The sequence below is a fragment of the Rhinolophus hipposideros genome (assembly GCF_964194185.1).
Source record: "Rhinolophus hipposideros genome assembly, chromosome: 10".
Taxonomy (NCBI): Eukaryota; Metazoa; Chordata; class Mammalia; order Chiroptera; family Rhinolophidae; genus Rhinolophus; species Rhinolophus hipposideros.
The window spans coordinates 32,756,259-32,782,657 of NC_138056.1; the positions used below are offsets into that span (position 1 = coordinate 32,756,259).

General features: G+C 39.2%; 1 protein-coding gene across 2 annotated transcripts in view; it reads right to left on the minus strand.

Moving 5' to 3' along the window:
• Positions 1 to 26,399, minus strand: part of NELL1 (neural EGFL like 1) — a 772,999-nt gene that overhangs the window by 665,366 nt on the left and 81,234 nt on the right. The window lies entirely within an intron of this gene.

The following is a 26,399-nucleotide window of genomic DNA, read 5'->3' on the forward strand; positions in this document are numbered from 1 at the left end:
GGTGTCCTTAGATAGAATACAGTGGGGTCGTTAAATGACTGCATGGAGCAGAGATACCGTTCCTCACACAGGCTAATATTGAACTGGGACTAAACAAACATAAACCTTCAATAATAATAATCCACAGAGATTTAGAGGTTATTACATTTAGCGGTTATTAGACAGGCTACCTTGACTCATTAACGAGAGGTACAAGAACATACCTCTCATTAACGAGAGGTACAGGAACATGAAACTGCGCAAAGGCAAAACCTGAGAAGTCCCCATGGACACCAAGCTATTGCTAGACTACAAATAGAAAGAAATGGCAGGCAGCATGAGCAGAGTCATGTCCTGTCTTGTATGTAATAGGACATTGTATGGCCTAATATTCTGTTGGGCAAACGGTATTTTCCCAAAATACCCATGTTATCTCCCACCTCACACACTCCTCTACAATGTAATCTTGACGTTCTTTCAATTGAAAGGTGAAATCTATACCCCTCCCTGGAACTTGGCTGGTCCCATCAGTGCTTTAAGGGTAAAAGTAACGCTTGGTGACCTCCAGCGCTGGGTGGTAAAATATGGCACACTTTCTATCTTCTTTGCCAGAACAGTGGAGCCTGAAGTCCTGAGTCACTGTGTAAGAAATCTGACTATCGTGGTTACCACCATGCTGTAAGGAAGCCCAAACCATCCTGGAGAGGCTGCACACAGGTGCCCTGGTCGACAGCCCCAGCGGGTATCCCAGCCAATAGAAACACCAATGGAAACACCAGACACATGAGTCAAAACACCTCCACATGGTTTCCCCAGCTGTCCACTCTTCCCAGCGGAAACCACAAACACCGTGGAATAGAGATAAACCATCCCTCTGGAATCTGTCCAAATTCCTGACCCACAGCATCTGCAAGCATAATAAATTTGGGGATGGTTTGTTACACATCGATAGAAACTGGAACATTCTAACTTTATGTGTACAGGTTTTTACCTTTACAAATTGAAACTATAATTTAGGCGTGTCCCTACTAAATTCTTGAGGTTATTGGCCAAATGATCAAATCTCGAAGTGCCAATTTTCTTCTCACAGCCCCACAGGCGTATAACTATGCCTTTTCTTCTAACATGAGGAATGGAATTCTGTCCCCAAAATGCAACTTAAACAACGTCAATAAATCATATCGTTTAAAATGCATGGATTTCAGAAGTTATTTAAAGAAATATATTGGTATCTTTCTCACTTAATCCATTATTTCTCTTGTCTCGAGTCCCAACATGTTGGCCTCAAACTTCATGTTTACTAAAATAAAAGTGACCACCTCAGTGATCCTTTTACAACTCAGAAATTGTCTGTGGTTCCCAGCCCCAAGTTCTCTTCCAGACTGCAGAGCTGTTTGACTAAATTAAAGGGAAGTCTTAATTTACCTGGAAAAAATTCCATTACTCCCAACATCGTTTTTCTTTATTCAGAGCAAAATGGTATAGTAGTAAGACAATAAACATCAGAAAAATAATAAGCCTGGTATACATGGAGCTTCAGAGTCCAGCTAACTTGGTCCAATCTCTGCCTCAGCCATTTAACCCCTATGTCAATGAACAAGAGACATCATTTCATTAAGCTTCCTTTTCCTCATCTAGTAGAAAATATGTACTTCACAGGTTTCTTTTGCAGAAAGACATGACGTAACATTTGTAAATCCCCTTACAAAGCGCCTAGTGTCCACTAGTGATTGATTTCCCTTCCATATTTCTTTCCACAAACATGGAAAGGCTCAGCCTTCCCCTTTCTCTTGTTTAGACTTGACCTCGTCATTTTATTTGCAGTTGTAAACTTACATAGGAGTCTGTACTCAACCCTTTTAGAAAACATCCAGCTAGAGATTAATGGTGACAGCAATTACCAACTGCCTCTATTGTTGAAAACAAAACAGTCACTGTTAAATGAAATGTGAAAATCAGGCTCTTTGCACCCATTCCAAACAGTTCAATTACAGACTTAAAAAGCACGCGAGTAGCCATTCTGTTCTTACTAAACTACAGGCTGCCTTCTAACTTCCCCAGATACTGAGGGCCAGGAAAAAAGACATGGAACCTTGGAAAATTAAGATAGAAAATAATTTTAATTGGAAGAAGAAATTTAAAATAAAAGCAACCAACAAAAAGCTAGTTTACCAGCACAAAGGAGAGAATCAATCATTAGGTTTTTGACTGCTGAGGCCTCCACATACAGTCGAACATAAATATTTAATAAGCAAACAAGCAGAGGGAATGGAGCTTAGAATCACAGAACTGCATCTTATTTTAAGCCTGACGTAGGACTCCAGATCTCCAGGAACTCAAAATTCAGATGCTTCTAAATATCAAGATTTAAGAAATAGGTAGCAAAATAATAACAGTATTAGCAATTGTAGTTGTGGCCAACACACATAAAGCACTTTCTATGCTACTCCTAGGTTTTACTCAGGACTACCGAGAAGGAATATTATTGTTCCCAAACAAGAAATCGGAAGTCATCAGTTTTCTCAACTTTATTAAAGTTTTTATACCCATGATTTAAAATCAAATTACTGTATTTTGCCGTGTGTAATGCGCTCCCAAATATAATGTGCACCCATGTTTTTAGGCCCAAAATACCTGTCATTTTAATTTTTTAACTCAAATTTTTATTTGTTTACATTTAGGTCCTTTCTTTCATATTATAAAGGAATTTTAGCACTTATTTTTTAACATATTAGGGTACAAGAATATTTATGTAACAAATAATAACAAAACACAAGAACACATACAAGGTACAAGAAATTTGATGTACCAGTAACAAATTTACGATATTTACACATCACAGAAGGCCAAGAACTCTTCGTGGTTGCAAGTTTTTCGTAAGGTCAACAAAACTGATTATCGTATTCCGGTATTATTTTGCATAAGGATACCGTTGCATAAGGATTTCTAGAGTTTTGATTTTTACACTTGTTGATTTCTACACATTTAACTCATAGGCATAAATAAAAGAATTTAAAACATTTCTACAGATACATAATTAGTACTACCTATGTATAAAGCACATCCTTATTTTTCCCTCACAAATTTGGGCCAAAAAAAAGTGTGAATTATACATGGCAAAATACGGTAATGTATCTTTAAGACACTCAGTGAAAAATCCCTCGTATCCTGTATTCTATCTTCTCAGAACCCAATGAGTAGTTTCCTGTGTATCCTTGCAAAATTTTGTCAATAAACTTTTTGGGAATAGTTTTAGATTTCCAGAAAAAACAGAGGTAGTACAAAGAGTTCTCATATACCCCACAGCCAGTTCCCCTGTTGTTCACGTCTCACATTCTTATGGTAAAATTATCACAATTAATGAACCCATATTGATACATTATTATTAACTAAAGTCAACACTTCAATCAGATTACCTTAGTTTTTACCTAATGTCCTTCTTGGGTTCCATGATCCCATCCACCCAGGATACTACACTAGGGTCATTTATGGGAGCTCATTCGACTCCTTTTCACTGTGACAGTTCAGACTTGCCTTCTTTTTTATGACCTTCAAAATTCTGAGAAGTACTAGAGAGGTATTTTACAGAATTTTCCCCAATTGGGATTGGTCTAATGTTTTTTCTCATGTTTAGGCTTGGGTTGTGGGTTTGGGAAAGGAAAGCCACAGAGGTAAAATGTAATTCTCATAACTTTGTTTCAAGGATACGTGCCATCAACATGACTTATCACGGCTGATATTAATCTTGGCATGAACCTAGCCAGCTGAGGTAGTGTTTGAAAGGTTTTCCTCTTTGGAAGAAAGTTCCTATGTGCATTTGGGATTCACGCATGCCTTTGAGTGGCTTGAAAGTCCATTCCTTTTTAATCACTAAATAGTATCCCATTGTATAGATATACCACAGTTTATTTACCCATTGAGCTATTTTGAGTATAAGGGTATTTTGCCTTTACCTGTTTTGAAGTGATTCATTTTAAAAAGCAGCTTACTAATACTTGTATGCAGTTTCTTTTAAGAAAATACGTTTTCAAATCAACTGGGTTAATTTCTACGAGTGCTATTACTGGGTTATATAATAAGACTATGTTTACCTATGAAAGCAATTGTCAAACTGTCTTCCAAAGTGGCTGTACTATATTACATTCTTACCAGCTATGAATGAGATTTGCTGTACATCCTCACCAGCAATGAGTGTCATCAGTTTTTGTTTGTTTGTTTGTTTTTAGTTTTAGTCATTATAATCATCTAATTTAGGTGAGTGATGGTATCTCATGTTTAATTGTATTTCCTTAATGATAAATAATGGGCTTTTTTTTTACTTTGCTTTTTAAAGATTTATCGGTTAATTTTAATACCATTCTTCCAGCCCATTATTTTTTTTTAATTTATTGTGGTAACAATTGTTAGTAAAATTACAGATTTCAGATGTACAACTCTGTATTACATCATCTATAAATCTCATTGTGTGTTCACCATCCAGAGTCAGTTTCGTTATTTATCTTCTGCTTGGATGATCTATCCATAGCTGTCAGTGATGTATTTAAGTCCCCTAGTATAATTGTGTTTTGGTCAATGATGCTCACGCCGCCATTTTGATGACGTCGACCCCCAATGGGCATTTTTATATGCTTGTCATTTATAAGGTATCCTATTTGTCATTTGGTGAGGTGTCTGTTCAGATCTTTTGCCCGTTTTTAAGTGGGGTTGTTTGCTTACTTATTGTTGAGTTTTTAAAGTTCTTTGTACGTTTTGGACACAAATCCTTTACCAGATATGTGTTTGGCAAATATTCCTCCCAGTCTGTGATTTGGTTTTTTCATTCTCTTAATAATTCATCTTGCAGAACAGAGGTTTTAGTTTTAGTAAAATCCAACTTACCTAAATTTTACCTAAATCTAACTTATCTAAATTTTCTCTTTCATAAATTATACCCTTGCTGTTGCATATGAAATCTCACCACCAAACTCAAGATCATGTAGATTTTATTCTATATTTTCTGCTAGGACTTTTATAGTGTTGCATTTCACATTCAGGTTTATGGTCCATTTTGAGTTAAATTTTGTGAAAGGTGTTTAAGTCTTTGTCAAAGTTCATCTTTTTTGCATAAAGACGTCCAATTGTTTCAGCATCCTTTGATAAAAAAGACTATCGTTTCTTCCAGAGTTTTTATGCTATAAAAGCAAATAAAAAATATATTCTTTTTCCCCACCTTTCTAACACAGATGGTAGCAAAGTACCTCACTGTTCTACACTTTTCCCTTTTTATGTAATGTAACAAGAGATCATTCTTCCACACAGCTTCCTCTTTATCCTTAAAGTTTTCAATATTATTTGATACATATTCTCTCACTCCAAATTAAAATCACTTACTTCTTTATAGCACAAATCCACATTACTGGTTAAAGGTCTGTTTTCTTAAGGCTAAGCCAGGCTTGTATATCGTGAAAGCAAGATTGAAAAGCACATACAAAGGATGCACTAAATGCTAAGATAAGTGAATGGCCAGCACTGAGTGGTAGAAAGGCCTTTGGTATACATATCTTCATTCAAGGAATGTGCATGCCACTTGATGAGGTCAAACAAAAAACAACAGAAAAATAGACAATACAAGCCTCACCCTTCAAGAAAGGGGAAGGTATCCTTTCTTGAATTGCGATCCAGTCAAGTTTCAAAAAGGAAGTAGGTGTAGAAGAACAACATAGATTGGAGGAAGGGTGATAAGAAAGGTGCTTCAGGCAGGTAAATGGAAGTAAGAACATGAAGACATGAAGAAATATGTCTGGTTCTCTCGGGGAACAGAAAGAACATGTATGAAGAGCATTCATTCAGGATGTGTACAAATGGGAAAGCAGCAGAGCTGGGAAACAGCCAAAAGGGTAAATGAGGGCTAAATTTACAGAAACAATGTCTGACATTTAGCCCTTATCCTATAGCCTAGTGTTTCTCAAACCATTTTCTGCTATGACAAATAGACAGGCAATGTTCACAGGCATGAAACACTCCCATAGATGTCAAAATTTTTGTTACGTACTCTCTAACTCCAATCCTTTCTCACTCCTCTCAGAAAACCCATCAAATCAGTGCTCTAACGTACCCTGACTCCATTCTTACATAAGTGAATCACAAATGTATATCTCCAGTCTAGACCTGCCTTCTGAGCTGTAAGCCTGTTCAGCCAATTGTCTACTCAACAACTCCACCTGGATCCTTCAAATTCAGTAAGCTCAAGGTATAACTCCTGATCTTTCCTCCAAATCCTGGTCCTCATCCATTGTAGCCTACATTGAAATGAAAGTTAGAAACCTAAGCATTCCCTTTGATACTTTTCTCTCCCCTATGCTTAATGTGCAACCCATCGGTAAATCCTATTGCTTCTATTCCTAGGTACCCACTATATCCATCTACCCCACACCTCCTATACTGCTACCATCCTTACCCTAACTACCATCATCTCTTATTAGCAGCTGCATAGCTCCCAAATGGTCTACTTGAATCCACTCTGGTTCCCTCCAATCCATTCTATAGCCAAAGTCATCTTTTCAAACAAAAATCCAATCATGTCATCAATTCCTTCCAACCACCTCTCACCCCCAAGCTTAAAATGCATCAGTGACTTCTCATTGCTATTGATCTTAAGACTAGAATTCTTAAACATAGCTACTAAGAACCCACATGCTCTGTCCATCTTTCCAGCTTTGGTTTGTGCACTCTCCATTTTGTTCTCTGCACGTCAACCTTCTTTCAAGTCTTTGAACATAAGAGTTCCATGCTCCCTCCCAGCACAATGTGCTTGCACATTCTGCCCTGACTATCTAGAACTCTCTTCTCCCATTCTTTACCTGGTTAACTTCTACTCATCCTTCGCTCTTACCTTAAATGTCACCTCCCAGAAAGATTTCACTGATATGCACTCCACACCACCACATAGGCTTTTTCATGGGACCATGTTACTTTAGTTCAGAGCATTTATCTGTTTCTACTTATACATTTCTCTCATTATTAAGATCTGCCTCTCCCACTAATTGAAAGTTCTATGACTACACAGACCATGTACGTTTTTGCTCATCATTGCATCTTCACAGCCTAGCACAGAGCCTAGAATATAGTAGAGACTTGATTATTATTTATGATAAATGAATACATTAATAAATCTCTGATATTTATCACAGTGATAAATTATATATGGCACATCTCACAGTTGATTGTCCTACATCAAACTGCTTTGACATTGAAATTGAGAATCACTCTTGTAGAAAATAAAAGTTCCTCGTCAAGGAAATTATTTAGTAAAAGCACCATTTAAATAATATACTACTTATAAAAATTTCTAACATTTATCAAGTTCATACCTTATGCCAGCTTGATAAGTACTTTATGTACAATATTTCGGTGAATTCTTGAAACAGTGCTATGACTAGGGAACGATCATTTTCTTCATCTAGCAAGTGAATAAACTAAGTCTCAGAAAAGTTAAATGACTTGGCCAAAGACAAAGGTAGAACAATGCCTAAACCAGACTCTCTCAGATAAAAGAGCTATGAGAATCAACACAGACTCACCTGTCCGTAACTGAAATTACCAACCAACCATAAGAGAAACTGGGAAGGCTGACAGCATGGCAGATAGTAGCACTGGGAGAGGCCAGTTACGCTGAGCTGCAAACAGACACTGAACAAACCACAGGTGGAACCTGACTCTGTCCGTGGTGCTGATGGCGCCACACTCCTGAAGGCTGAGAGTGAGTACCTTAGGAACGTGGTCTAGTAATCTAGTGCCTTGGGAACGTGGTCTAGTGATCTAGTGCCTTAGGAACATGGTCTAGTGATCCCTGACTGCTTCTGTTAGGAAGACTTGAGGTCTCAATAAAATATAGAGTGAGGTGCATTGTACGTAAAGCACATATCATACATGGATTGCTTTAAGAACTCAATAAATGTCAACTATTATTATTGTAATTATTTAAATAATGCTTTCACTGAATCACTTCCTTGAAGAGGAACTTTTCTACAATGATTCTCAACTTCAATGTCAAAGCAGTTTGATATATCACAGTAAACTGTGAGATGTGCCATATATAATTTATTACTATTAATAAAAACCTGAGTTTTACTAATGTATTCATTTCTTGATTCCAAATATTAACTATTAAATCTCGATTATTTGGTAGGTCCTATGCTAAGTTCTGAAGTTACAGTGATGAGCAAAACCAGATATGGCCTGTATGTTCATAGAGCTCACAATCAGTGGAAGAGCCAAAGGTTAACAATATAATCATACTACTAATATAACTACTAAATGTAAAGTTGGAAACAGAAGTAAGTACTGTGAAGGAAAGGAACACAGTTCTATGACAAAGCCAGACCAGCTTAATCTGCCCTGAGATAAGGCTACCCAGATGACAAACACAGATGAGCATTATAAAGGTTTTCACATGCATGTGTAGGGTTACTGAGAAGAACCATGCTTAGAGGTGAGCCTAGAATATGGGACCCAGCTGGGCCTAAGAGTTAACATTTGTTCACAGTAAGACATCCAATAGGTGATGGGCTATATGATAAATCTCTCAGGGAACCATTAAGACAAGTGGAGCATTTTCCTTCTCAGCCCACTTGTCATTACAAAGCCTCCTCCTTTGCCAGTATCCCTGCTAGTGGGAATAATGACTGAACATTTCCATGGTGAGGTTATTGCCATCTCCTAATCTGAATTCCTGGTACCCTCCTCAAAAAGGGGCATCTGGATCAGGTGAATTCATCTAAAATCAATTTACCTAAGGCTAATATATGTTAGTAAAATTTTGCCTAAAGCATATTTATCTAAAACAAAAATTTGACTAAAACCAATTTACCTTCCCATCGCATGTGAATTGTTATGAATTGCACAAACATGAATTTAATGTCAGTAGTACTATTAGGGGGAATTACCATTAAGTAAACTGGCTGTTAGGTAAATTTATTTTAGAATAATTCATTGTGGGCAAACTTGGAGCACCGAAGCCCAATCTCTGACAGTTCAGAAGGTAAATGGGTAGCTCCAGGGCTGTCTCTCACATTCAGTAAATAGCCAGAATCTATCCACCTTCCAAAAACATTAGCGGGCTTCAAAATTAAATTTCACTGCATTGCCAGATTTCCTGTTATGTCCCCCATCTCCATCATCCCTGCTAAAGGCTGAAGGAGCTTCCTGCTCACCATCATCATGAAGCCGCCTTTATCCTAATCCCTGATCAACTCAACCCATCCAGGCATCTGAGAGGTAGAGCTACTGTGAAAGCAGTGTCTGGTCTGCAGGCCACACTATCTGTAGAAAGGTCTTACACGATGATATGGCTTTTAAGATGCAATTGGACTGGAGGTGAAATTTACTAGAGATTAGGAGATATTTAGGAAGTATTCTTCTATGGCCTTGGATATCAGAATGCAAGACGATCAGAGTCTTACTCACATGTTCTTGGAGTCTGACACTGTGACTAAAGCTTTCTCTGTACCCAGAGAAAGTTTGCTGGGCAATTGCTTTCGAATTCCAAGAAAACTTCCAATGGCAAGTCTCCTAAAAAGATGATGGAGTAATTGCTTTCCATACCAGGAATTTCATAATCGTATAAAATATACCCCTGCCTACCTTGGAAATGCATTCTTAATAAGAGTTCCTCCCTTTCTATCACACCAGGAGGCCTCGAAAACCTATTTTTCATGGTAAGACTCCTTTAACAGAAGTCATTACAATGAAATATACAAAGAAATTCTGCTGGTCTACTTAAACCACAAAGAAGTTAGATAAGCGAGGTGAAGAGAGGTTGGGGAAAGCAGTAGAGTTAATATAAAACTAGGTTTTACTCCCCATCTTATTCCTTCCGCCACAAACAGGCCAACAGGAATATACCTCATTCCAGCGATTCAAAAGCAGCTTCTCATTTGAGGCCTGGGAAAGACTTTTATAAATTACTGCTTCCTTTAATTACAAAAAAAAGAAAACAGAAATTTTACAGTGAAGAAACCTGTCAGGAATCACTTTAACCAAGTGATCAAGGTTAACATGACAGTAATAAGATACAGCAACATCAGAAATTCCTTGAGCTGATGCGTAGAGAACATATAACTTCATTTCTATAGTATTCTTGTCCAAAAATGTGAAACTTAACCACAAGAAAATGTCAGAAACTCAAATTAAGGGACATTCTGCAAAATTACTGGTCAGTATTCTTCAAAAGTGTCAAAGTCATGAACGACAAGGAAAGTCTGAGGAATTGTCACACTTGGGAACTTAAGGAGAAATAGTAACTAAATGCAACGTGGGATCCTAGAACAGGGAAAAAAGGAAACTAGTGGAAAAACTGGTAAAATTCAAATAAGGTGTGTAAAGTGGTTCATAGTTCTGCAGCAATGTTAATTTCCTGTTTTTTATCATTTTTTTTTCATGATTATATAAGATGTTAACATTATAGAATGCTAGGAGAGGGACATACAGGAACTCTGTACCATTTTTGCAACTTCCATCTAAGCCTCAAATTAGTTCAAAAGAAAAAGTTAAAAAAATAAATTACTGTTTGCTCCCCCAAGAGGAAAAGCCAAGAAGGCCACACCAGTGGTTGGCATCTCAGTGGAAAAGTCTGACATTTTTCATCCTTGAGAAAAAGGGGAGACTGAATAGTCCAGACATTCTCTCTTGAATTCACTTTTTCTCAACAAGACCTTGGCTCATGGCTTCTACTTATCTTCCCCAGACTGTGGATCATTCTTACAATAAATCAAGGGAAGCCATAAAGTCACCCTGGTTCCAACTGTCAAATCCACCTTCCACCTGTCACATAGTTGCAGAAAAATAAAACTATAAGAACAGCTAGAAAATGAGACACTAAAACTGATTGGTAGAGAATTTCTGAAAAAAAGAAAAATTATGAGAAAGGGATAAAGACAGCAAGAGAAAAAAAAATTACGGGTTCTCTCATCCTACAAGAGATTGCGTAGGTATCTGAGAGTAGGGAAGGGCTAAGAGCACACAGAGGGCAGTAATTAATTACTGGGGAAGAGGAACCCCAAAATAGTCCCATAAAGCCCTCATCTCCGACCATCCCGAGCATAAAATGAGTTGGCACAAGGTCGCTATTCTAAACCTTGGAAAAGAGCTAGACAATGGCTCAGCAGTCACTAAGACAATGACAAATTTACTACCACCACCACCACCATCACCACCACCACCACCACCAGTTCTTTTCCAGGTCTTCAGTGTTTGCAAGTTAGATGTAGAGGCACGATTTCAAATCTGACTGATTTTAATAGATATTCCAAGAGTAGAACATGCAAGATAAAGCAAGACATTAAGAAAAATTTAACCCATGTCTTTTGGGCTGAGAACAGAAAAACCCAGTAGTTTTATATGAATAATAATAACCACCACCAATTGTTGAGTGCCTCCTATGTGCCAGACATTGTCTCAAATCCTCAGAATAAACCCCTAGGGAAGATATTATATCTAGCTTACGAATGAAGAAGCTAAAGTTCAAAGTATAAAGTGAACCTACCAATATCACACAGCCACTAAGTGTTGGAGCCAAGATTTGAATCCAGATTTATGTAGCACTAACGATGTTCTGTCTACTCTGTCACGCTGTATCTAGGATGTGGTGAAGGACATGAAGTCGCTGACACCAGCAAAGAGATACTGAGGCTGTTGGCACGGTATGCCGTGAAGGCCTGACATGTTCTTAATGTATTGTGCCCATCACAACAGCAGATGGAAGTCACTTCAGCAAAGCTTCTCTTTCACAACCTCACCACTCTCCTCACAAGGAAGACTGTGTTTTCAAAAGTAAGAAAGATGATACATATTAACTCAGCATGAAAGAGACTGCTAGCTTATCACCAAACCCATGTACTTGTCTTCTTGGCACAGAGCTGGACTCCTTTCCTAGCCTTTCTTGCTATTAGGTTATGGCCATGTGCTAGACTTCCAGCTGATGGAATGTAAATAGAAGTAACTGAGCTACAGCAGGTCCTTGTTCAGTGTCATCTCATTATAACATTGATGAGATGCCATAGAAATATAACTCTTGTTTATATCAATTAGCTTATGGTAAAATTTGGCTTCATTCCATATCACTTCACTTCAAGTCACAGAATCTATCTTCGACATTAAGTGAGGACTTTTACTGCATGCTGCTTCCAGGATTGGCCCTAAACCTCTCATGCATGAGTACAATCCTTCTCTTTCTGGTTGCTGACATGAAGATAGCCCTCAGCAACTATGAGCACCACCTGTTGAAGAGGGCAAAATGACAAAATAGATGAAGCTTGGGTCTCTAACTTACCACTGAAAAAAAGAGCTGTCTGGGAGAGATGAGTATCCAGAAATACCCGCATTGATCTATTATGTGAACAACAAATAAACATGGTACATCCCTAGTTATCGCTGTCAATAAGAAAACAGTCCCCTAAGATAAGCCCCAACAATTTCTCTAAGCCATAGAGGAAGCTTCCTGCCATTTCATTTGAAAACATAATAATGACCATAGAGAGTGTTTATAGTTTTATAGATGTCTTATTTGAATTTTAAACATCGCATGAATGGAAACAATTTTATTTTGACAATGGAGACCCAGGCTCTTCAGATCATAGGATAATATAAAGGATTCATGGATTAGAAATTATGCATAATGTTCACATCTTGACAGGTACCACTAGAACTCCCATCTTACAGATGAGGACATGGAGACTAAGATAACCCAAGGTGTGATTCCTTCTTCTCTCTGTGCTCTCACCCCAAAACCAGGGCTGTTTCTTCATAATCACAGCATCTCTCAGAATAATAATAGTTAAACCAACTGCCAGTAAGCAATAAATCCGGGTCTGAAATTCAGATCTTCTGGATGGAGAATGTACTACCCCAGGTGGAAATTATTTAACACACAAAAGCACACCCTCAGCAAATGCTAGTTGTCCCTACCTCCCTTTAGCCACATATAACCTCTCAAGAGACCTCCACTCTGTCCCTCTTCTGTGCAAAGGTCATGTTTACAAAGCACAAGCTAATTTAAACTGTATCAAATACTTGGTGGGGCTCCAGCCAAAGTTCTTTCTCGATTAGAGGGATTCTATGGTAAGAACTTCCAGAGAAGCCAGCGTCCACTGCCAACCTTTGGATGATTTTCCTGGAGGGGTATCACTCCGCCAACTAGCTCCTCAACCAAAATCAAAATTAATTCTCCAGAAATTCACACCCACGTGCCCAGAGACAGGAGTCCAGGACCGTGTCCGCAAAGATCTGAAAGACTATTGGAGACAGAATGTCAGCTATCCCCCAGGGTGCACTCTGTCCTCCTTCCTTCAGTCATGAAATTTTCATGGGACACATGGCCACTCAGAATAAAGGCCACATTCCTCACCTTCCCTGAAGCTAGGTGTGGCCATGAGATCAAGTTCTGGCCATGAGGATGTGCGCGAAAGTCACATGAGGGAGCGAGAAGCATGCTCTTCACTTCTGTTCTCCTTCATGCTGGCTTAGTGAACCATCATGAACCATGGGGCAGGGCCACCATACAGAACAGCCGAGTTCCCTGACCCTGTGCAGCTGTCACATTACCTCTGGACTACCTGTATGCAATCTGCTGCATCACAGAGAATTAAACTTTCACCTTGTCTACCTCTGTTATGTTGCTCTTCGTTTCAGCAGCCAAATCTGTATCCTAATCAGTACAGAACCCACATGGCTGGTGCTGGGAGACTTCTGGGGGTTTTCCATGAGACTTGGCTTGCCATTCAGCCCTAGGTGGATGGCTCGTTGCTCTCTCTGGCTTTTGAGAGAGGGCACAGGCATAGCTGGAAATTCCTTATGGTGATTACACACTTGTCCACAGAATGCTTGCATTAGAATCCCCTGTAAACTTATTTAAAACTGAGATTCCTGGAGCAAATTCCCAGGGATTCAGACCCAGGAGATTTATAACAATTCCTAAAATCTATTTTAAAAGCTCCTCATGTAATGAAAATATTCAATCATGTCTCCCCTGGCCTGAAGTTCATGGAGATGTGGGTGTATGTGTGGGAAAGGTCTCGGTGCTTCCTGAGACCCTTCCAACATTCCCTGCTGCTGCTTCCCCCCTCAGACCCGTGTTTTTCTCCTCGTAGGGAAGTATGTTCTTCCACAATTCCATTAAAGCCTGTGTCCCTGGGGCAAAGTTGTTCTCTCCAGCTTTCTAGGTCAAGTACCTTAGATGTACCTCAAGGGATCCACCTCCACACTACACATTGAACCTTCTTGAAGTCTCTTTACTCCCACTGCCTACATGAAAAGCTCATTCATTCATTCAATATATTATTACAAGTCCAAGCTCTTCAAGAAAAGCTAAGCACATGAGACTTCTAACGATACCACCAACCTTCTAGCTTTCACCTCCCACCTTTACCTGCCTGCCCTATATTTGTAACTGCTATTCCCTCTACCTGGAATGTAGCAGCTCATACCCATGCTTCAACACTCAGCTCCAGCATCCACAAGAAGGATTGCAAAGATAATGACTACTTCTGATCCTGGTTAACTGTCAAAATCTGCTGGAAAATGCAGCTTCAAAATTCTTGTTTCAAACAGAAGAATCCATGAACACCTTTCTGAGGGATTGCTACCCATAGTTACCCAAGTGCTCCCTGAGTCCTGATTACACCATTTTACTGAGCCATTCTCTTGACCTTGACCTCTTCAACTTCTGCATGCCCCCTAGTCTTGCTGCTTGGCTTCCAACCCTCTACTTAGCCTAATAATCCAACTTGTATATGCTTCCTGACCCCCAGTATAACCTCAATTGCCAACTCATGATCTGCTCTCATCCATTCCTAGCTTGACTTGGCTCTCTCAGTTCTGACTTAAACCTGACTAAACATAATGCCCTGATTAAGCACTTTGATACCCTGGTAAAAGCTTCTTAGAAGAACTGTACAGCATAGAGTCTAGAGTTAACAATGCTGTATTATATACTTAAAATTTTGCTAAAATTTGCTAATACTTATATTGAGTATTCTTATTACACACAAACACTAAATAAACAGATAAATAAGTAAATAACAACAATGAGGCGGGAGGAAACTTTTGGAGGTGATAGATATGGTTTATGGCACAGATTGTGGTGTTCATTTCATGAGTGTATATTTATCTCGAAATTCATCAAGTTGTATATATTAAATATATGTACAGCTTTATGTATGTCAATCATATGTCAATGACAAGACTTCTGTAAGAGAAAAATAGAAAATAACTGGACCTATTATCACTGCCTACCCAGGGAGATCTAGAGAGAGGCCCTCCACTCATCTCTCTGAGGGTGTTTCAGAGCTTTCTGATGGCTCATCCTCAGTGCTACGCAAGTGTTCCCCAGCAGCATGCAAATGAACAAAAGAGCAGCCCTGATGTACAGATTAGCAACACATGAATCACTACAGAATCCAGGCTGAGCCTGTTGGTATCGAAGTTATTGCTGCCCTTTTTAAAAATTTAATTACAGTGTTTGAACATTATCTCATTTTAAAGATCTAGCTACAGAGGCTAAATTAAAATTCCGAGTACCAAAGTGAGTAAAAGCCCCAAATGGAGATCTAACTTCATCCTGGGTTTCAAACATATGAAAACAGTTGGACATTTTACAATCATAACAAGTCCTTTTGGAGAGGAACATTATTACCCGACAATCAATTCAAGATGTTTTACAATCCCTTTGCCAGCAAGTGAAACCCCTGTATACTTCATATAAGGAGCTGGTTATAAGCTGATAATACTCATTGCATTAGAATGAATACATCCACCTCTTCCCCAACCTCATCATAACCACGCTTAAGCTCAATCAGGCACTTGACACATCTTACTGTAGTGTGGGAACCTGAGAACAAGATGCTCAGTAGCCAACTCTCCCAGAAATAATGCTAACTAGGAATCTGTATGCTAGAGGCGGCTGGGGGAGGGTGGAGAAAGGAAGTTGTAATGCACCATGGCTTTGTTTTTATCGTCATGCCCAGAAATACCTTTGATCCTTCCTTCCCTCTACCTAACCTTGACCCCAACCCACACATTCTCTATAGGCAAACTTTTATTCATGCTTCACGTTCCAGGTTCAATGTCACCTTCTCTATAAAGCCTCCCTTAACTTTCCCTGGATGTTAGTGGCTTCCTTCTCTGTGTTAAAACAGGTGATTTTCCTCTTTATTCATTCAGTAAATATTGATTGGGCATCTATGATGTTCCAGGCACTGTTTAAGGTACTTGGGATACAGTAGTGAACAAAACAACTGAAGTTTCTGCACTTGAGTTGCTTATCTAACGGAAGAGAAGGGGAAACAAACATACGACTATATTGTGTAAGGTGACAATAAAGTTTATCAAGCATAAAGCAGGGTGATGGGGACACCGTACGGTAGGAGCAGGGACAGGAGAACATTTTAGATAGGGTTATCACAGACGGCTTCTCTAATAAAGTGTAAACACATGAAAGGACTCTAAATGAAGCAAGGGGTGAATCCTACAGAAGAAGGGATTACTTATGGAGATAATGTAAACCTTGGGACAGAGGCAAGAAGGAGACGGACAAGTTTGTGAAACAGTAGGAAGGCCACTGTGGCTGAGCTGAGTGACAATGTAGGAGGGGCAAGAGATGAGATCAGAGGGGCATACAGGGGCCAGATCACATAGAGACTTGTGGCCATGGTAACGATTTTGGATTTTTTACTGAATCTGTGGAGAAGCAATGAAGGGTGCTGAGCAAAGGAGTAACATGATATGACTCACCGCTTCAATAACTCACATGCAGTGTGTTGTAATTGTTGATGAATCTGTTTACCCAAAGGCACATCTCAATCTCACCACCAGCTAACAGCACCTGGTTTGTGAAAGGTGTTTAAGAACTCTTCAGAGAAGTGAAGAAGGGAGCACACAGATAGAAGACACAGAACTGGCCATGGGCATACGTGGACACACTGCACTGGCTATCTTCCATTAATCTTTCTCAGGAAAGGATCTGCCTCCAAAGTTCTGTATAAACCTGCAGTTACCTTACATCAGGCTTTATTCAGAACTGATCTCTAATCACGGAAATAAGCAATTATCATAATCTTCCAAAACAAACAGAGCATCATGAGTCACTACTGGGAAACGTTGCTGAAAATTTCTGTGGCCAGAATTCCTGGGCCATCAAAACGGCAACCCTACGATAGGGTTGCTACTACAGCCTGGACTGAGAACCTCATCATGCCCTCCAGTAATACACACTACAGATCTTCCTGAGCAGTTTTCCTGGAAAGAGCTCAAGGGATCAGTTGGATTATCACCTCATCCCTGAGGTACCATACAGCCATAGGAAATAACTCTTGGAGTCCACCAGGTACTCCAAAAGATGAAAGATGAAGTTATTTTGAACCCCCTGCAGTTGCTGTACTTTCCATATTTCACAGCCTTTCCAAAAAGAAGTAGGAAAAGAAACTTATAAATTCTCATGGCTTTTTTCAAAGTGTCTGAATTTTAGCAGCCAAACCACCCATTTCCGGAATCCTCGCTGGCTTTGAGCAAGGGAAAGTGATATCAGTAAAGCCCGTGGGTTGTATTTTTCATTGACTAGACAGCTCAGGCGTGATTTATCTCACCTTCATCTAAAACTATTCATCAATCTGAAAAGTCGCATCTGACAATTTATAAGCAGACATTGCAGTTGCCCGGCCCCCACTCTGGACCTTGACAAGGAGAGAGCACCCCAGGCATTACCCTCAATGTGCCACCAAAGTCTGGCTGAGCAACGGACACCTTTGGAGCATTTGGACAACAGCCTTTTGCAGCAGGCATTGCCAACCACAGAAAAGCAAAGTGCAGGCACCAGTGACTGAGACACTGTAACTGGGCTCAACCCCATGAAGCCTCATGTGGCCTCTTACTGCCAGTTCCCTGACACCCTCACCTATTCCACCATCTTCAGTGTTCCAAGACTCTCCACAGCCATCCAACTACCTCTTTTTAGATTAACAGCCCAGAGTAGCCTTGAAGCAATACTGTGCGTGCATTTCCCAGTGTTAGAATGCTACTTCAACCAAATGATATTAAGTAATACTCCCCAAAGCACTGCATGACAAAAAAAAAAAAGTTGTGGAAATGTCCCAGTAAGCAAGTTTAAGGAAACAATATCCTATACGGGTTACCAAAATGTGCTGAGGAGCCAGATGCCTGGCTTTGACTCCCAGCTCCATCATTTCACTAGCGGGGTGAACCCTGACAAAGCAACCAATACTCTACGCTTGTTCCTCACCCACGAAGTGGGGATAATAACAGGACCCACTTCATAGTTTTGTAAAGATTCAATGCAACAATGCTTTTGTCGTGCTTAACATAGTGCCCAGCATCTTACTGCATGATTTTAAAGAGCCTTTAATATACTAATATTCATTGTAATTCTCCAAGTGTGTGGTATCTTTCTCATACTCATTTAATTTCACAATTCTTGTTCTACAAGACTATCTCGCAAGCCTAATGGTCCTGGGAACCTATGGGGGGAATTCCCATGCCAGTCCATGATGTAGGCCCTGAGTCAGGAGAAAATTCCATCAATCTCTACACGTCCAACTCAGCAAAATGGTAATTACTCACAGGAAGCTTACCAAAGCAATAAAAAATGATATGTAAAAACTAAGGATTTAGGTCAAAATCTTTAAGCACTCTTCGGGGTGTTATTTCAAATTCTTCAGATTTGGCTTTGTATTCTGGCTCTGCCACTTTCTAACTACATAATGTTGAATGAATTACTCAACCTCTCTGAACTACAGTTTACTGATCTCAAAAAAGGGAAAATAACACCTACTTTATCTTGGTTGTGATGGGGACAAACTGAGATAATGAAGAACATCTGGCACATTCTAGGTAGCAATCAATTTTGCCTCTCCTTTCACTATGTCAAGAGGTGCCAGTTCAGACTGAAAGCTGTCACCATATAAGGGTAGCCAGACCAACAGCTCCACTATCTAGCCCAATATTCTTCTATGGACAATGCTGGGATCAAAAAGTACCAAATGAACTCATTTGCTCTTTTGAAAAGTACATAATCATGTTTTGAATGCTGGAAACAGCTACAAAACATTCCCAACTCTTGTTGGGAATCAAGATAAACTCAAGACACTGAATATACAATACCCAGAAAGAGATAACTAATTCCATATTCTCAAACCTAAGAGCTGAGTACCGAGCATCAGAGCAAAATGAAAAGACACCAATGGGCCCAAAATGGTTATTTTCCCTGTCCTCTTTAAATTCATTGTGCATATCTACTAATTATTTCTACAGAGCAAATTCTGCTTTATCCACGATGACTCTACAGCCCAGATTCTCACAGACAGCTATTCTAGGATAACTGATTGTCCTTCTATTCCCAGTTGATCACTAACACATCTCAAGGATTCCACAATTTCAGAAACTAACCTTATCTTCCAAACTAAGAATTACCCCTAAAGTCAGCCTAATATTCTGTATCAGACTACATGTTTCCAAACTCTGACTTCAGAAAATGTAGCCACCATGGCCATACGAAAATGAAATGTCCTTGGGGTGATTTGGGGAAAACAATCTAATGTAGCTTCAGAAATAAATCCTGTTTGGAAGTTGTGATGTGTGGAATCCATTGAGTCTTTAGCTAGTTCCACCTCTTTGCCCTTTTATTTTTTTCATCCTTTCTCAGCTTGAAGAGTATCTACCCCAAACCATGACTCCTGAACTGGCCTACTCCTTTAATTAGTAACAAAAATACCAGCCTACTCAACACATCCTCTAAACAGCCACCTAAGAACTCTCTCTAAAGTACCTATCTCAGCATGTCACTCTCCTGCTTCACCAGCACCTCAACCCCAACTTAGGGGAGTCACAAACTCCAGTGGCTACAGGGCCCAGTCAATCTCAGATGACTCAAAGGATCCAAAGAATTTGATGTAGTTTTCCTGAAACAAGCGGCCCTTTAGGCTTCTTTAGTTTTCTTCTAATAAAAACATGGGTATAAGAATTTCACTTTTCTCCCACCTCTACATTATTGGGGGGAAAACCACAGCAACCAACACGTGGTCTCATAGTGATAGGGAGACAATCAGGAGAGCTAGGGACTATGGCGATCTGAAGAATGCACGTCCTATTTCTCATGAGAAGCTAGAAATTTTTAGGCCAAGTCATCCAATTTTTAAAGGTTGGCAACTAATTCATGATTTTTAAAAACCTTTACTCAAAAATTACTGCAGCAGCTATTATAATATGAGCCAAATAAAGCACTTCTGAAAGCCAACTCTAGGCCTGCAGTTTCCACCTTTATCCTATAACAGAGTGACCACGTTCATCAACAAATCTCGTAAGGACAGCACACTTTTCATCAGGAGCCTACCAGTGTCAGCGCCCCAACTCTCTGCAGTTCCTTCCCTGCTGGCTGCACTCCAACCACAAGCAGCCCTTCATAGCACAGGACTCCCACACACCACGTACTTCTCCACCTCTGCGTCATGCCTGTCTCCTTGGGGATGAGAGCTTCCACCTCTCAAGAAAGACTGTTACTGCCTAGAAGAATCTCATTCTGGCCGTCTCCAGAAGAGCTGATAATTCTTCAGATGGTGAACTGCCAATATCACTCCTACCAGACTATGATTATTGGCAACCAACTCAATCAATTAAAAGTGGGGAGGGGAATCTAAACAAGTATTTAAGACAACAACACTGATTGAGTTCATTTGTTCATTTCCTCTTTTAAACATATGTAATTGTTGTAGTTTCACCAGTTATGAAATTATTTTGACTTCCAAGGAACAGTTCTGATGGACGGGTATACTTTCCTTGCATATAGCTGGTGCTCGGTAAGTGATTTTGAACCTGAAATGATATGGCCTGGGTAAATGTCACACTTTGCCCTTTATGAAGCACTGTCTCACACTGTGAAACCATCAAGACAGCTATTACTGCTCGCCTCTCACCTAAAACCACCCCCTCTACTCACCCTCAATTTGCAAAGCTCCATCTAGAGGAGCCCGTATTCATCCTCTGAGCACACCAGGCCAGGTCCTGCTGCAGGACCTTAGTACTTACTGTTTCCTCTGCCTGGGATGCTCATCCTTCTGATTTCCTCATAGCTGGCTCTTTCTTAGATTCAGTTCAAGTATCCCATCCTCACGGAGCCTTCTCTTTCCCCTCTGCTCCACTGACCTGTCACTCATCCCTCTGTTTTATTTTCCTCCATGACATTTATCATTTGGTTTAAGTTTGTCCATATTTATCATCTGACGTGCCCCACCATGATGCTGGCTCCCTCAGGACCTTGGCAAGTCCTCTTCACCACTGCAGAATCCACCAATGCTCCTACCCACACATTAGTGTCCGACACAGATTTGTATCTGATGAATCATGGATGAATTTCAATTTGACAGATAAAAAAACTGAGGTACAGGGAGGGGTTTCCTGGGTATTCACTGACAGAGCAGAGACTTGAGCCCATATCTTCTGACTCCCAGCCCAGTATCCCTGCCACTGCACCACCTTCATCAATGGCTTGATATTAAGGGTGCCTTCCACCCAGAACTCAGGAAGTCAGGGGGTTAAATCTTTCACCAGTGTCAAGGTTCATCTGCCCACATTTCTCTCCACAAAACCAAATGAGTGAGTACATAGCACCCACCAGGCATGCACGTTTTTCACAACTAATTCCAAAGGAAGTCAAAAACGACAGTTTTTTAACATTCTCTAGAAGAATTCCATTGAACTTAAATGATTTTATGCATAAATATTAATGAAATTATGACTTTTTTACTAAAAAAAAAGTAAAGGTTAATGGCTATAATAGTTGTTTTTCCGTTTCTCTCCAACACAAGGCAATCCAAAATGTAATATGCATATATACGAGCATGAGCAATTTGCCCAAAACATTGCACTCAATTGCTATGATATTTCTTGTCTTCAATTAACGTCAAAAGTCATCTGAACAGCTTCACTTCTTTTAAAAAAGATTTAAATTTTATTTAATTAGTGTGTTCCTGAAACAACTCATTTTCTTGACATGAGATCCTATATTCATTTTCATTTCTGTTTGAAAATTACTACTTTCTAATGAACACTGCAGCCTTTAAACTCTCCCTTGAAGCTGAGTCTACACTCTGCTAGCCATAAAGATAAAAATAGTGGGAACCCAGATTCCAGGTGCCTTGTCGCCTAGCATTTGGGAACATCTCTAGACAATGCACATTTTCAGCTTCTAGCTGTTTCCTTCTTCAAGAAGCTTCCATCCAGAAGTACTGTGTTTCCCCAAAAATAAGACCTAACCAGAAAATAAGCCCTAGCACGATTTTTCAGGAGGACATCCCCTGAACATAAGCCCTAATGCGTCTTTTGGAGCAAAAATTAATATAAGACCCAGTCTTATTTTTAGGGAAACACGGTAAGTGATCCCATTTACCAGAAAATATTTCCCACACCTGTGCTTAAAGCCCTTTATTGGTTCCCAATTGCCCCTGGAACAAAAGCTAAACCCCCTGTGCATTGCTTAAAAAGCCATTTATAACCTGGCCTCTTGCCTGACCCGCCAGGTTCATCTATTGCCACGCCTTGCCCCTTATTCTTTCCCTAGTCTCTCCTCACCCTCCAATAACACTGAAGTTTTTTAATTTTCCATCCTTTTGATGCTCCATGATCTCTCTCATCTCTCGCCCTTTCACTCACGCTGCATCCAGAACTTTCTTCCATTCATCTTCTGGCTGATTTCTACTTCTATTTTGCCTAATAAGCATAACTCTCAGCAAAGGACTTTTCAGTTCTGTTTGGATAAGGCAAGGTACTCTGCTCTGTGCTCCCTATATTCCTCCTATCGGGGCACTAACCATATATTGTGGTGTTTCTCCAATGCTGTATGCCTAACTATTACAGTACAGCGTTTCACACTCCACATGGTATAGGGTAGGTTTTCATGAAAATTCCTGAGTGTTGATAAGGGAGCTTACAGTCTAATTGGAGCATAGTTCTAAATGTAAAGCTTTCCCCTTTATGTTTTGAATGTGGGGACCTGTTTGTATACTTTGAAAGCAGCATGGATAAATCTGCCTTAGGGCAAGATTCCAATTTCAACTCTGTTCCCTTCCTTGCCAAATATAAGCAATTTAACAATTGAAAATACCTACTTTTTAAAGAATATAAATCTTATACCTCCTTGAGAAAGGATTAAACTTTTAAATGTATATAAAAGGTTTAATTTCTGGAAATGTACTGTTAATCACCCAACGGAAAAGTTCTTTCTTGGGCTGGCTTCACCAAACCACGTAACACTCTTCTGGAATTTCCTCCCTCACCTCCTACCCTCAGAAAGGTCCTACCTTTTTCACTTCTGAAGAATTTGGGGAGGAATTAAGAAATATCAAAAGAAGCCATGAGGCAAGCAAAGGAAACGACATTTGTTGAGTGCCTTGATATATGAGAGGTATAAGGACCCATTGACCTAAGTGTTCATGTTAACAACTCCCAATTCCTCCATGATGACATAATGGATACTTTCGCTTTACCTGGGAGGACACGGAGGTGAAACGAATTAAAAGCCATTGCAAAAGCTTACACTCTGGTCATTGATAAAGACGGACATTGAACCCAGGTCTATCTGGCATCAAAGTGAAAAGTTCTTCCTCCCACAAACCTCAGAAAACTGAAGAGTGTTTTTGAAATACAAAATTTTGTTTAAAAAAAGGCAATGTCTTCTTAAGAAGTCAAAAGTGTCCTCTTCATCTTCTCATAGAAGCGTCCCTTGGAAAGGTTTTTCTTAGACCCCCTAGCTTTCAGCGACCTGTCTAATTATGCTTAGATTTAATTTTATCTATTATTTAGGAATAAAATTGAAAAACATAAGATTGACCATTATATCTTATAGAGCTGCATATACTGGCACAATGTTCAATTAGATTTAATCTACATTAATTAAGCTTTCCATTTTAACGAAGCCCTAATACACTTGAATTACAAAAAAATAAGCATTAAATCTGCAATGTCATTAAGATAGTTCAACAAGACAGATTCATCTTTATTCCTTTTCCCATTTCCTCTACTGGTACTGTAAAAAAAAAATCTATCAAACTAGAAATATAGATTAGATTTAATAACAGTGCCTATTCTATTACATAAAAGAGTCTACTTCAGTTGCTACCCCAGTTACGCTTTTCAGTTGTCTTTGTATTTAAGTTTTCCACTTCATTTTGTCTATTCAGTTAATATATTCATGGGAACTCAATTGGCTCAGTTACCTAGGGAGTTTCCAGAGATTGCTGTGCCCAGAAGTTCACTCCTAGTTTCAGGAATCACAGCCTCCCAAAATGAGCTGCCTCTAGCTGCTGGATCCCCACCAGGTAGAAGAGATGACTGTCTTTGGCTAGAAGGGAACTCAGTCACTGAATGAACTCGTCTGCCATTAATTCAATAATGGTCTTACCAGAAAATAGCCAGAAGCCTAGCAGAAGTAGGAAACCGTGATTTCCAAAACAGTAAATGTGTTTTTTCTAGCTGACAGCTTTGGAAAAATCAGTTGGATGATTACTTCCCATGGTGCACATGATGGCTAGGGAAAGTATAGACAACCAGAATGCTGTTCCCCCATTGTGCTCATCAGGAAAGGTGACTTTTGACTGAAATTGAACACTCCCCTGAAGCTCGGGTGATATACGTAATTTCCCTTTAAACACTGAACCAGAGAAAAGTGACTGTTGCTTATCTGGCCACTTCTCAGCATCCTGTTTTCCCTGAGCATCAAATTTCAACATCATCACCACCACCATCATCACCACCACAGTCACCACCATCACCGCCATCACCACTAGCACCACCACAGTTTTTTTTTCATTCAACTTAAACTAAAATGGCTTTTTTCATTGGGTTCCTATTACGTGCCAAGAATTACGTGAGGTGTTTTACAAACACTTCTAACCCTCACAAAAATCTCAAGATATTATTCATTTCAGCCTCAAAATGTCAACTCTGTTCCCCTTTCCATTGCCCTGAGCAGCCTACACATGTAGTACATCCAGGACAATATCTGTGGCTGAGACAATATATTCCACGTGAACTTTTGAAACTAGCCATGACCTTTCTGAGCAGCCCTAACCAGAGATGGAGAAAATAAATCACCTATACATTTAATATGTATTTATGGAGTGTATACTACAGGTCCAAGAGTACTACTTGGGGGGAAAAAAACCTATGTGATAAAGTCTCTTACCTATGCTACTCTCATGTATTTGGGTACAGACTAAATAGGAAACATTCCAAATGAGCAAGACAGAGACTGCCTTGTTATTCCAATAACAATATTTTCTCATCCTTCACATACTGCTAGACCAAACTTTCCAGTAGGGTCAATGAAATGTGGACCATGTGATGCATGACATATCCAGGCCTGGCTCTTAAATCTATCCAAGGAGAATCTGACAAAACGATCATCACAGTAGAAGCTATTAATGTACCTCCCTCAGAATGTCACAATTCAAGTAAAAATAAAAACACATAGAATCTAAATAGTGTAACTGAAAAGTACTCCATACAAAGTTGTATCTTTATGTATCTACACACATGTAAAAACTGCCCATTCTTTTTAAATGTGCTTGTTCCCTCCAAAATTAAAATATTGAGCATGTACATGGCCACCATTTCAGCAGACGCAATTTCACCCCCCCCCAAAAAAAATCAACAAACTCAAAATCCAGAGTTTTGTGCAAAATCCTATAGCACATTTTTGTATCTGAAAAATAAAACCAGAAGTCATCCATTAAGTATTTTTAATTTAATCACTTTGAAATTTTTAAACACTTCTATTTTGGATCAAAGAAGTCAAAGTGAAATTTAAAACTATAGAAAAGCACAGAAAATGAAAACACCATATAGCAATATCAATGGGGTATATTCACAGCAATACTCACAAAATATAAAACCTTTAGTGAACAGAAAATACTGAAAAGAACATTCAAGAAGCTAGTAAAAATACCAACAAGGTGATAGAAAAGGAGGTAAGAAGGAGAAATCAATGAATTTAAGATGAAAACAGTAGACTTGATCACTAAAACTAAGAACTGTTCCATTAGAAAAAAAAAAAAAAAAAAACACCAATAGATTACACAATCCCATGATGAGCCTGGTCAAGAAAAGAAGGAAGTATGTATATTTTACATTACAACTTTAAAAAGATATGACCACAAATATAAAACTTTTATTAAATAAAAGAATATAATATCCAACTGTTTGCCAAAAAAATGCAAATCTAATGAAATACATGATTTGACACAAATGAGTTGATCCAAAGAAGAGTTTAAAATTAATTAAATAGAAAAATGCCATAAAAGAAATAGAAAATGAACATTTCCAATAAAAGATTTCCCAGACTCCCCACAATCAAATTAGTATTTTCAGGCTAATTCTATCAGAAA